The 11,458-nt window shown below is 51.5% G+C and overlaps 1 pseudogene; it reads right to left on the bottom strand.

Annotated features, from left to right (window-relative positions):
- Positions 1 to 798: 798 nt before the first annotated feature.
- On the bottom strand, positions 799 to 5,145 carry LOC136476611 (disease resistance protein Pik-2-like; annotated as a pseudogene).
- Between the last annotated feature and the right edge of the window lie 6,313 nt (positions 5,146 to 11,458).

The raw sequence follows: 11,458 nt of genomic DNA, 5'->3' as shown, positions 1-11,458 counted from the left end.
TTTTAGAAGTATAAAAAGCGGGTTGAAAGAAACACCTTCCCTTTAACATTACTAGCAAACGTATCTATACATTACAACGGAAGAAAATAAAAATATTAATTACATTTATAAAAAAAATGAGGACAATGAATGCTATATGTCTATTTATGTTTTACATATAAGTTGACATTGGTAATAAAAGACAATGTTTATTAAGCTTGTATCGAATTAAAATACAATCTTGGCAGATGTTTTCTCCCGGTGCAAACAAAAATATATAGACATAAATAGATGATAACTTTATGTGTTGCTATAGTTAAATATGAGTTCTACGAAGTTCTAATCTTTGGTTAAAGTCGATGAGCACTTTTGCCATTTGTACTGGTTGCCGTTTGTAGAGGACTACAACAGTGTGTTTGGCCAGAAGAAAATGACATGGCTAGAAGGATACACAATAAACTAACTATTTAGGAATACTTTATTGGTGTACCACGAGACAAAAGAAAATATTTTGGTACTTCCTCCGTTCTAAATTATACGTCGTTTTGACTTCCTTAGATACGTAGTTTCTATAGTGTATCTAAGACATAATGTATATTTAGGTGCATTACAAAAACTACTTGCACACCTAGCGAAGCCAAAACGACTTGCAATTTGAAACGAAGGAAGAGAGTAGTAGTTAGCTTGGGTCAACTATTGGTTGATTTGGGAAAACCTAGAATTGTAATTTGATCTAACACATGCCAATGCTTATTTTAGATATAGATATACATGTACTCCACTGTAATTAATTTGCTTTTCATGAATGAAAGTGGCCCATCATGTAGTGGAGGTGACAGCAACGATCTTCCAGACACCAATGATCATCTCTATGGCTCGATGCTTTGGATGTTTTGCGATGGCTTTTTCCACCAAGGGGCAAGAATCACCTTCAAGTAGGCCTTTGAGCACCACCTGCTTCAGTCCCGCAAGGTGCTCGATTCCAGGAGCACAAGCTGTGGCGGCGACTTTGGCGTCCATGGACCAGACGATCTTCTCAAGCTGAGGACTTGCATTTTCTTCGAAGGTGAGCTTGGTGGTGGCGGCACTCTCAAGCAGGAGGAACTTGAGAGCAATGAACCCGTCAGCCCTGAAGGCGAGCTCCTCTTCCATGAATGACCCGTGATGGAGCCTGAGGCATAGCAAGCCGGTGAGCTTGCTAAGGGTTCCCATTTTCCCAGGCGCCAGAGGAGTATTGCACAATGTTATCTTGGAAAGCCTTTTGAGGCCTTCGTCGACCCAGCTAGGCAATCCAGATTTATCCATGCCAGCGATGCTTAGGCTCTCAAGGTTCTCCAGATGCAAGAATGTGCCATCGCCGTCTTTCTTGTCAAGAGAAACGTCGTCGGCACAGGGTGTATTGATCCAAATTGACAGGGAGTGCAGGCGTCCTCCCATCTTGGAAATGGCTTGGCGCAGATCATTGATGTCTTCTTGCCTTCCGGGGAGAAATACACCAAGCTTCCTTAGCTTCTTCAGATTCTCGAGTTCACTGAGCTCGCTGCCACGAGAAATTTGGACACAGGACAGTACCTGTTCAACATTTAATTAGTCAAGGTTTTGGTGGTGTTGGTTCTTCTAGAGCTACCTTTACATGCAGCGAAGAGAAAAATGCAACACAAGCCACTTAGGTTTCCCACATATATATGCCAAGCGTTCGTGTCACTAAACTCTCAAATTGTAGTAACAACCAACTTAACTCGTTAATACTAGTCTAAGAACACTGTTAGATTCTTAGTAGACTTAAGTAATAGTATATTAGAAAGAGCATAAAGTGCACCAACGTCCCTGAACTTGTGTGGCGGTGTCACCTAAGAGTCTAAACCATTAATTTTCATATGTCACTAAACTTATTAATTATGACCTCGTGAGTCCAAATACAAATTAACATGTGACCGTTGATATGGCAAACCAGCCATGACCATCAAAAAGAGAGATTATGTTCTCAGGCAACATTTGAGTGTCCTATTGGATTTCTTTTTTTTCGAAAGATCCGTTACCGGCTTTCATTGATATAAGACGAGCAAATTACAGAACTAGCTAGTGGCACAAGCTGCGCCGCTACAAATTTGGCTTAGGACTGGAAAACTCAGTCCCTCGCCACCCCTGCACTTACATCAGCTGATTTCTTTTTTCATTGATAGATGTGTGACCCACAGTAATGTGAATGATGGCTTGTAAAAAAAACAATGACACCGACACGTGTAGGTGTTAACATATCAACTAGTTAGAGAGGTTTGGACCTTGAGTGAACCATTTAGTAAAAGTTTAGAGAGTTAAACATGCAAATTAATAGTTCTTGGATCTAGGTGACACCACTGAACAAATTTGAGAACCTATTATGTATTTTACTCTATCAGAAATTCGTTGATATATATATATATATATATATATATATATGGAGAGTATATTCAGTAGCCAGCTACAAAATAAGTTATTCTGTAGCCACCTCTATTTACGATAATTCTATATACTAATTTATGATAATGTCAATACATATTTACGATAATTATGATACTATAACACATGGGGATATTTATTATGACATTATAGTAAATCACTTAGTAAAGAGTTACTATAATCATGTAAATTAGCATAATAATTATCGTAACTCAAAAGTGGCTACAGAATAAGTTATTCTATAGCTAGCTGCAGAGTAGTAGTTCTCTCTCTCTCTCTCTCTCTCTCTCTCTATATATATATATATATATATATATATATATATATATATATATATATAGAGAGAGAGAGAGAGAGAGAGAGAGAGTATATTCAGTAGCCAGCTATAAAATAAGTTATTCTATAGCCACCTCCATTTACGATAATTTTATATATTAATTTATGATAATGTCCATACATATTTACGATAGTTGGGTTACTATAACACATGGGGATATTTACCATAACGTTATAGTAAACCACTTAGTAAGGAGTTACTATAATCTCGTAAATTAACATAGTAAGTTACGATAATTATTATGTTAATTTACGAGATTATAGTAACTTCTTACTAAGTGGTTTACTATAACGTTATGGTAAATATCCCCATGTGTTATAGTAACCCAACTATCATAAATATGTATTGACATTATCGTAAATTAGTATATAAAATTATCGTAAATAGAGGTGGCTACAGAATAACTTATTTTATAGCTGGCTACTAAATACTCTCTCTCTCTCTCTCTCTATATATATATATATATATATATATATATAAGACCGACAACGAGTCAAATTGCATATTTCTGTGTCTTCTCTCTTTGTGTGTATTTTAGATGCAATATATACTACTTTGAAAAATATCTCATCTATGCATGGAACACTATGGACGACAATCATATACTTGTGCAAGCAAGAGCTATATATACCTCCATGTCGGTCATCTCACTAATGTTGGTCGGCATCCTTACGGTGGTGGAGAATGGTGCGCTCCCATCACAGCTGGAATGATTGATGTCACCGGCGAGGAGATGCTTCAGCTTGCTTAGATTATTTATGCGCTTTGTGCAGGTGGGACGAATCTTGGTCTGCCGGATATCCAGCGTCTCCAGCAGCTGGAGCGCCTTGATTTGATGGGGCAGATCCGGAACGTCCGTGTTCCGGAGGCTCAGATATTTGAGCGACTGCAGCTTGCAGATGCTCTTCAGGTGGCGCTTCTTCAGGCCTTTGCAGCCTCCGAGATCCATGACATTCACTCGATAGGTTTCAGGGAGTGATCTGAAATGTTTCAGCTGCTTGTCGATGGATTTCTCTAGCTTCTTACTGCTCGCCGCCGAAACGGACGACTTCCCGTCCTGGCCCTGGCCCTGCTGCTTTCTTGGAAGGGAAACCCCACAGATGTTCAGAGATACGGCTGAGCCTGATGCTCCTCGTTCTGCTTTCTCCTTCTCTAGCTTCTTCTCCTGCTTGGCGACCATCTGACGGATGCGGAACTGGTTATCAAGGTGGGGTGGCAATCGGCTTCCCTCGAAGTTCTCGCTCTTGGAGATCCCATCGACGAAGTTCTTCACCTCATCTCTCATCCTGCAGCTCTTGACCTTGTTGCCGGCAGCGCCATGCTCGACGGGGTAAACGAAGCCTCGGAAGAGAAGCTCAGTGAAACACATCTCGGCTGCTTCTTCGTACGATTGCTTCTCTTCCTTGACGACCAGGCGCTCGGCCGCCCATCGCCGGACCAAGCTTGTCCTGCTGATGCTCTTCTCCTCATGGAAGGCGGTCAGGTACTGCAGGCAGCTCTTGTAATCCCTGGACAGCTTGCTGTAGCAGAGGAGCATCACTTGCTTGCGAAGATCAAGATCTGCGCCTGCGCCAGCGCCGCTGGAGCTGGAGCTGGCAGCGACGACGAGGTTCTTCACTTCTTCCTTGCTCACGCGGCCTTGACCTTGAGGAGATACATGAAGAGCACGGAGGAGCATCTCCATGACCATGCAGATGGTAGCATTATCTCCATGGCGTAGAACAACAGCTTGTAGGTCCTCGATGAGTGTCTTGTCAGACCTGAGGTCTTCGGGAAGCAATGTGACGACGATGGCGATATTCTTCTCTGCTCCGGCACCATCGTCGTCGTCCATGGCAACTGATGCTAAAGCCTGCAGGAAAGCATCCATGCTAAGTGACGCTAAAGGCCAACAGGAAAGCACCCCTGGCCTCGTCGGCGGCACCCTTGGCACCGTGGAGGACTGCGGCGGGCTTGTTCCCTTTTTTCGCCTCGGGGACGGTCACGCCGTAGCGCTGGCGCCTCTCGCCGACGTCGCGCACCCGGACCTTGAGGTCGCGCAGGCGGTTGGCGAGGCGGCGGCGCGGCCACCAGGTCTTGACGAGTTCGGGGACGTGGCGCACGTATCCCCAGAAGCCCTTGTGGGACGGGGCGATGCGCATGTAGAGCTGGATGCAGTCCTGCGCGATGTAGGCGATGTCGCGGACCTGCTTCATCCACGCGCGCTGCTGGTCGTCGTGGTCGTCGCCGGACTTGGTGAGGTGGAGGAGGAAGCCGTTCATGCTGTCCATCTCGTCCCTGATGAACTGGATGTCGCCCTGGACGCCGCTCAGCAGCTCCGCCTCGTCCTTGATCGCCGCCGATAGGACGCCCAGCAGCGAGTCCACGGCGCCGTGGGTCAGGTCGGCCATCTCTTCTCTTCTCTTCTCTTCTCGTCTCGTCTCGTCTCTTGTGTGAGAGAGAGAGAGAATCGAGGAGTCGAATGTAGGAGATGGTGCACAAATATATGCATGGCCTGGAAGAGATAGAAGGGAATCCAGTGCCATACCTGACACCAAGCAAAACCAAACGTAAGCTGGAGGCGACAGCCTCGAATATTTTTCCTTTCTTTTCCTACAGTAGTTGTTAAGGAACTAGCCTGTTCCGCTTTTCCATAGATTCTAATCCAAAACTTTATTCTTTTCCATTTTGAACCACTTTTATAGGTTCTTTATTTATCCATTTCTTTTGGACGAGGTTTGTCACTGCTGATGCTGTTGGAGTATCCTTTGAGTGTAGTATAAACCAGAGATGCCACTTTCAATTTAACCATTATTCATTCAAAGGGACCCTTAATGTATCCATTTATTTTGTATATGTTGTAGCTCCTCGTGCATATATACCAGCGGAGTCAGCCTATTTCAGTTTATTCTCTCTCACAGAATACTATTGAATTAGCCGAAACCAGCTGGCTTATATACCAGCCGAACAGGCCCAGATTGTGGCAACTATCTATAAAAGACCTACATCATGTTCGTTTGACTGTGGCTTGTCGTAAACGATCGTAAATTTTCAGCCGGAACAGTATTTTTCTCTCACACAAACCAGCCAACAGTACTTCTTCACGAACCAGCAACGATACGAACCAGCCAACCGAACAGGCTGCTAAATAATGAAAAGTACGACCATGCATTATCATCAACTACTGGACTTAGAATGATGGTCAGCGTAGATGATAATATTACATAACTGCTAGGCAGTACTTAGGTACTATAGAAAAATTCTTTATATATAACATTTCAATTAGCCGTTCTAATATAATAGTCGACAATAGTGCATTCCCATATGTTAGTTTATTCATCTTGTATGCATGTGTTATCCACGCAATGAATTGGTTTGTACACTTCAATGTTGATGAGGATGTAACTTGCTGATAAGTCATGGCTGAAAGTACTGTTGACTAATTTATTGTGAGAGAAAAATACTGTTCGTTGGCTAAAAAAGTATGACTTATAAGCCAAGCGAACATGGCGTTTATCTATTCTCAAGGTTTATTAGAGTAACTCTAGCAGGGCCCTTACAAGAGCCCCATAGCTAAATATAAGGCTCAGGTCAAAGATCCAACTCCAGTAGAGACCCTATTATGGACCTAAATTTGGCTAGGCACCGATATTCTCACCGGGGACCCGATTCCTGTTGGCTTTGGTGTCAGCCCCCAAAACGCCTCTTACGGTTATTTCGTCTCCAAGCTCGCACGTGGAACTCACAGAGCACAGCCAGCTCCAGCTCAGCGCCCCCTCCCCTACCTCTGGCGGCCCCTGCTCTCGCCTCCCTCCGGTCATCGAGATCCGGCTCCCTCCGGTGGATGCAGCGGCGCAGGACAACCATGGCGCACTGCTCACGGAGGTGGAGTTGAAGGCAGCCATGGCGCACTCCTCCCAGCGCGATTCCCTCACGGCCATGGTCGCGCCTCTCTTCGTCACGCCGGAGCGGCCCCTTCTCCGGCACGGCGCGCTGCTCCACCGTGGACACGGCCGTCCATCCCCGCTTGCCCTGCTCGTCGTCTCGCCTCCATCGGGATGAAGCAGACCGTCGGGGGACACTACTGGAAACATGGCCTTTGCCGAGTGTCGGGTACCATAAAACGGGGTACCCCGAGCGTACACCAAAAGAGGCACTAAAATCCCATCAACGGCAAAGTTAGAGGGTAAGCCATGAGCTCATAACCAGCCCCGTCCGAGCCCACCCGGCTCTCCGCATCGCCTCAGGCCTCTCACGGGAGGTCTCGGCATCCTGACGCAATTTCCGCCTCGCGCGAGGCCTCTCACGGAAGGCCTCGGCAAGGAGCCCAATCTCCGTCTCGCGCGAGGCCTCATTCTCCGTATCGCTCGAGGCCGGCTTGTCCATAGCCCGTCGCCCCCGCCTCGACCGATCTTCCCGACAGCACGTCATGTCCCATTAATACGTCAACCACTCCCGCAATCTCAGCCGGACGACTGGCTCGACACCGCGGAATGGCCGACGGGACGTGAGGTCGCATCAGCGCCATACCAGCTGAGACAGGGCACGGCGGGATTACCGGTCACTGTATTCTGACGCTTGTGCCCACGATCAGCGCCCGCACTACACTGTGCCCCGCGATCCCCGCCTCGAAAACAACACGACATGGACAGCCTGGCCCGGGTCATCACCGCCTCCGAGCCAGCACACCAGATCAACCGCTCTCTCCGGGCCTCGGCACTATGCACCAGGGTCTCGGCTATCTCGGGATTCGTGTCTGCCGAGACCCCCCACTGCGGTGCAGCCTCGGCACCGACCGAGCCTCGGCCTCGCGCACAGTCAGTCCACAGCGACTCGCACGCTGACCGCCGCACCCACTCCGAGGCAGCCCTGGAGCTCCCATGACGCACAGGATCGGATGTGACCAGCACGCCGCCCCAGTGCTCCAAGGACGGACCACTCCGACGACTACGCCGCCACAGGAACAGGCCACAGGGCTCGGACACGCCGCCTCTGTTTGCACGACGCCGTATAGTTAGCCTCATGTACTACCCTTGTCCTCCCTTCAAACTATAAAAGGAAAGGACTTGGGCTATTTCTAGGGGGACAGGGACTCACGAAGAACAACGCCCTGTAACACACACTTCCCAGCCGCCTGAGAGCAACGTCTCAAGCAGCCCACACCACACCTCGCCGAGACCTGGGACTAACTCCCTCTCTCACCTAGCTTGTAACCCCCTACAACAAGCATTTCGGTGCAAGGAATACAAGATCGATCTCCCAGACTGGACGTAGGGCCCGAATTGCCCGAACCAGTATAAACCTTGTGTCTCTTTGCATCACCATCTGGAATCGGGAACACGCAGGATAAATTCACTAGTTGGTTGAGGACCCCCCGGTCCGAAACACCGACAGTTGGCGCGCCAGGTAGGGGAATCTGCGTGTCAGCTTCATCATCCCAACAGGTTCCGGATGGCAGACCCCGTACGACCGCTGCGTCTCGGCACGGTGGTGTGGTTTGGGAGCCTAGAGTTCATGTCCCTAGGGCATGAGTACGACATGGTACTTCTCACACCCCGAGCCCCGCCTGCCGATGACGACGTCACGCATCGGCAGCCCAGGCGCAGGCGGCGCCCGGGCGGCCGTTCTCGCCGCGCTCGCCAGGCACGACGCGAGCAAGATCATCCCGATGCCACGCAAACCCAGGGCGACTCGCCGCTCTCCGCCGGCACCCCACGACCAGCTGTTGGCGCAGGGTCCCTGGTTGGGGATCTATCTAGCCTGAGCATGGACAAGGGAAAAAACGCCGGTGGCACCTGGCGACGCCCCGAACATCAAGCTCCGCTCCACCAATCCTTGAGGAGCTATCTCTGACAGAATAGAGCCCGGCGGCGGCACTATCTCCATACCCCTTCGGGTTGAGAAATGCCGCCGCATCTTATGCTTACACCTACGCTTCCGCTCACGTGGATCTCTCGGAGCGCCGCCAGTGCTTCGTTCTCGACTTCGACACCACAGCGTCGACTCACACCCACGCCGACTCCTCGGAGGAGGACGAGGCGTGGGCCGGAGCGGATTTCTCCGACCTCCGCGACCACAAAACTATGCGTCGCTTCTTGGCCGCAAGCGACTATTGCTTTGGCTACTCCGATTCTGACGATGGAGATACTTACGATCCCACTCATGAGTGCTTCCACGTCGGACTTGGGATGCCAAGCACGGGCGACGAGGACGAGGGGGCAGACAATCACACTCCGCTTCATCAGGAATGGGCGATGCGACGCCTTCGTGCATTGTCCCACCGCAGCACGGAATGAGAAACTTGCCCTCGGACAATTCCGGCGCCCGGACCTGGAACAACTCCGCGAGCTTCAGGCCAAGGTCGAGCAAGATCGACTCCTTCTGCAACAGCTCTGAAGCACTCTCGAGCAGGAGCAGCAAAGGCTGCGGTGACGACGGGGGAGCCCGGCGGCGGGCCTCACGACGTACACCACCACATCAACGACGACGAAGGGGACGATCGTCCCCCAATCTTCAATCACGCTAGCCAGAATGTCGCGGCTGCGGTAATGCTAGTGCGTGCGATGCCGAGCCCTCCACCACGGAAGGATGGTTGGTTTGCGGTGAGCTCCGGGATCTCCTCGAGACTGCCGCGGTGCAGCAGGCCGAGAGTTCCGCCTCCCGGCGGGGCGATGCCGTCTCGGACCTCCCCTCAGCACCGCATCGGCAGGATAGGCAGGCCTCGATTTGTCCCGAGCCCGTTCGGGTGCCGGCAATCGGTAGGGTCCCCCCGGTCCACGACCGCCTCGATAATCGACGCGAGGCGTAGGGTGACCACGAGGTGGTCGGCCGACGACGACGCCACGACAGCGAGGGGCCCACCCGAGGCTACCATCCACATCAGGGCGGCCGCTACGATAGCGGAGAGGACCGCAGTCCTTCTCCTGAACCACCTGGCCCTCGAGTCTTCAGTAGAGCCATCCTGCAATGCTCAGTTTCCAGCCCGGTTTCGCCAGCCAGCCAACCTCACCAAGTATAGCGGTGAGACCAACCCCGAGCTCTGGCTCGCCGATTACCGCCTGGCTTGTCAGCTAGGCGGCGCCGACGATGACCTGGCTCATCATCCGCAACCTTCCATTTGCTCTTATCAGACTCAGCGCGAGCCTGGCTCGAGCACCTTCCTCCCTCTAGATCCACGATTGGCGCGACTTGGTTCGGATCTTCGTCGAGAATTTCAAGGGCACATACGTGCGCCCTGGAAACTCCTGGGACCTTAAGAGTTGTCGCCAGAAACCAGACGAGTCTCTCTGAGACTTCATCCAGCGCTTCTCGAAACAATGCACCGAGTTGCCCAGCGTCGGTGACTCAGAGATTGTCCAGGCTTTTCTCTCTGGCACCACCTGCCTGAGACTTGGTCCGAGAATTAGGCCGAAACGTGCCGCGTTCGGTCCGCCGCGCTCCTCGACATCGCCACCAACTTCGCCTCAGGCGAGGAGGCTGTAGGGGCCATCTTCCCCATGGACGACGCCAAGGGGAAGCGGAGGGATGAGGCCCCTGAGGCCTTGGTTCCCCGCCTCCCCAAAAGGAAGAAGAAGGATCGCCTAGGGGAAGCGGGCCGTCCTCGAGACCGATATGGTCACGGCCGCAGAACGCAAGAATCTCCGAGGCCCCAGGGGCCCCAGACCCTTCGACGACATGCTTAAGAAACCCTGCCCTTACCACCAAGGCCCGGTCAAGCACGCCCTCGAGGATTGCTCCATGCTGCGGTGTTACTACGCCAGGCTCGGGCCCCCGACGACGACGCCAAGCAGAAGGGCGCCGGCGACCGGGACGATGACAAGGACGACGGGTTCCCCGAGGTACACAACGCCTTCATGATCTTCGGTGGACCCTCGGCGTGCCTTACGGCGCGGCAGCGAAAGAGGGAACGCCGAGAGGTCTTCTCGGTCAAGGTGGCCACTCCCTCGGTACCTCGACTGGTCTCTGGGAGGCTATCACCTTTGATCGAGACGACCACCCCGACCATGTTCCGAATCCCGGACAGTACCCACTTGTTGTCGACCCGATCATCGGCAACACCCGACTCTCCAAGGTGTTGATGGACGGAGGCAGCGGCCTCAATATCCTATACGCCAACACCCTGGAGCTCTTGGAGATCGACCGATCGAGGCTCCGAGGCGACGCCGCACCCTTCCACGGCATCGTGCCAGGGAAACGCACGTGACCCCTCGGGCGCATCGACCTTCCCGTCTGCTTCGCACCCCCTCCAACTACCGCAAGGAAGTCCTTACCTTCGAGGTGGTCGGATTCGGAGGAACCTACCACGCCATCCTGGGGCGGCCGTGCTACGCCAAGTTCATGGCAGTTCCCAACTATACCTACCTCAAGCTCAAGATGCCAGGCCCCAGCAGGTATCATCACGATTGAGTCCACATACGAACATGCATACGACTATGACGTCGAGTGCATCGAGTACGCCGAGGCTCTCGCCGAGGCCAAGACCCTCATCGCCAACCTCGACCAATTCAGTGGCGAGGCGCCTGACTCCAAGCGTCGTGCAGGGACTGTTCGAGCCCGCGGAGGCCATCAAGCTCATCCTGGTCGACCCCGCCTACCCCGACGACCGGGCGCTGAGGATCAGCGCCACCCTCGACATCAAATAGGAAGCCGTGCTCGTCGACTTCCTCCGTGCGAATGCCGACATATTCGCATGGAGTCCCTCGGATATGCCGGGCATACCAAGGG

The sequence above is a fragment of the Miscanthus floridulus genome, chromosome 8, assembly GCF_019320115.1.
Source record: "Miscanthus floridulus cultivar M001 chromosome 8, ASM1932011v1, whole genome shotgun sequence".
NCBI classification, from domain to species: domain Eukaryota; kingdom Viridiplantae; phylum Streptophyta; class Magnoliopsida; order Poales; family Poaceae; genus Miscanthus; species Miscanthus floridulus.
The sequence above is the reverse complement of the archived record's forward strand: the minus strand, read 5'-3'. Positions and strand labels throughout refer to the sequence as shown.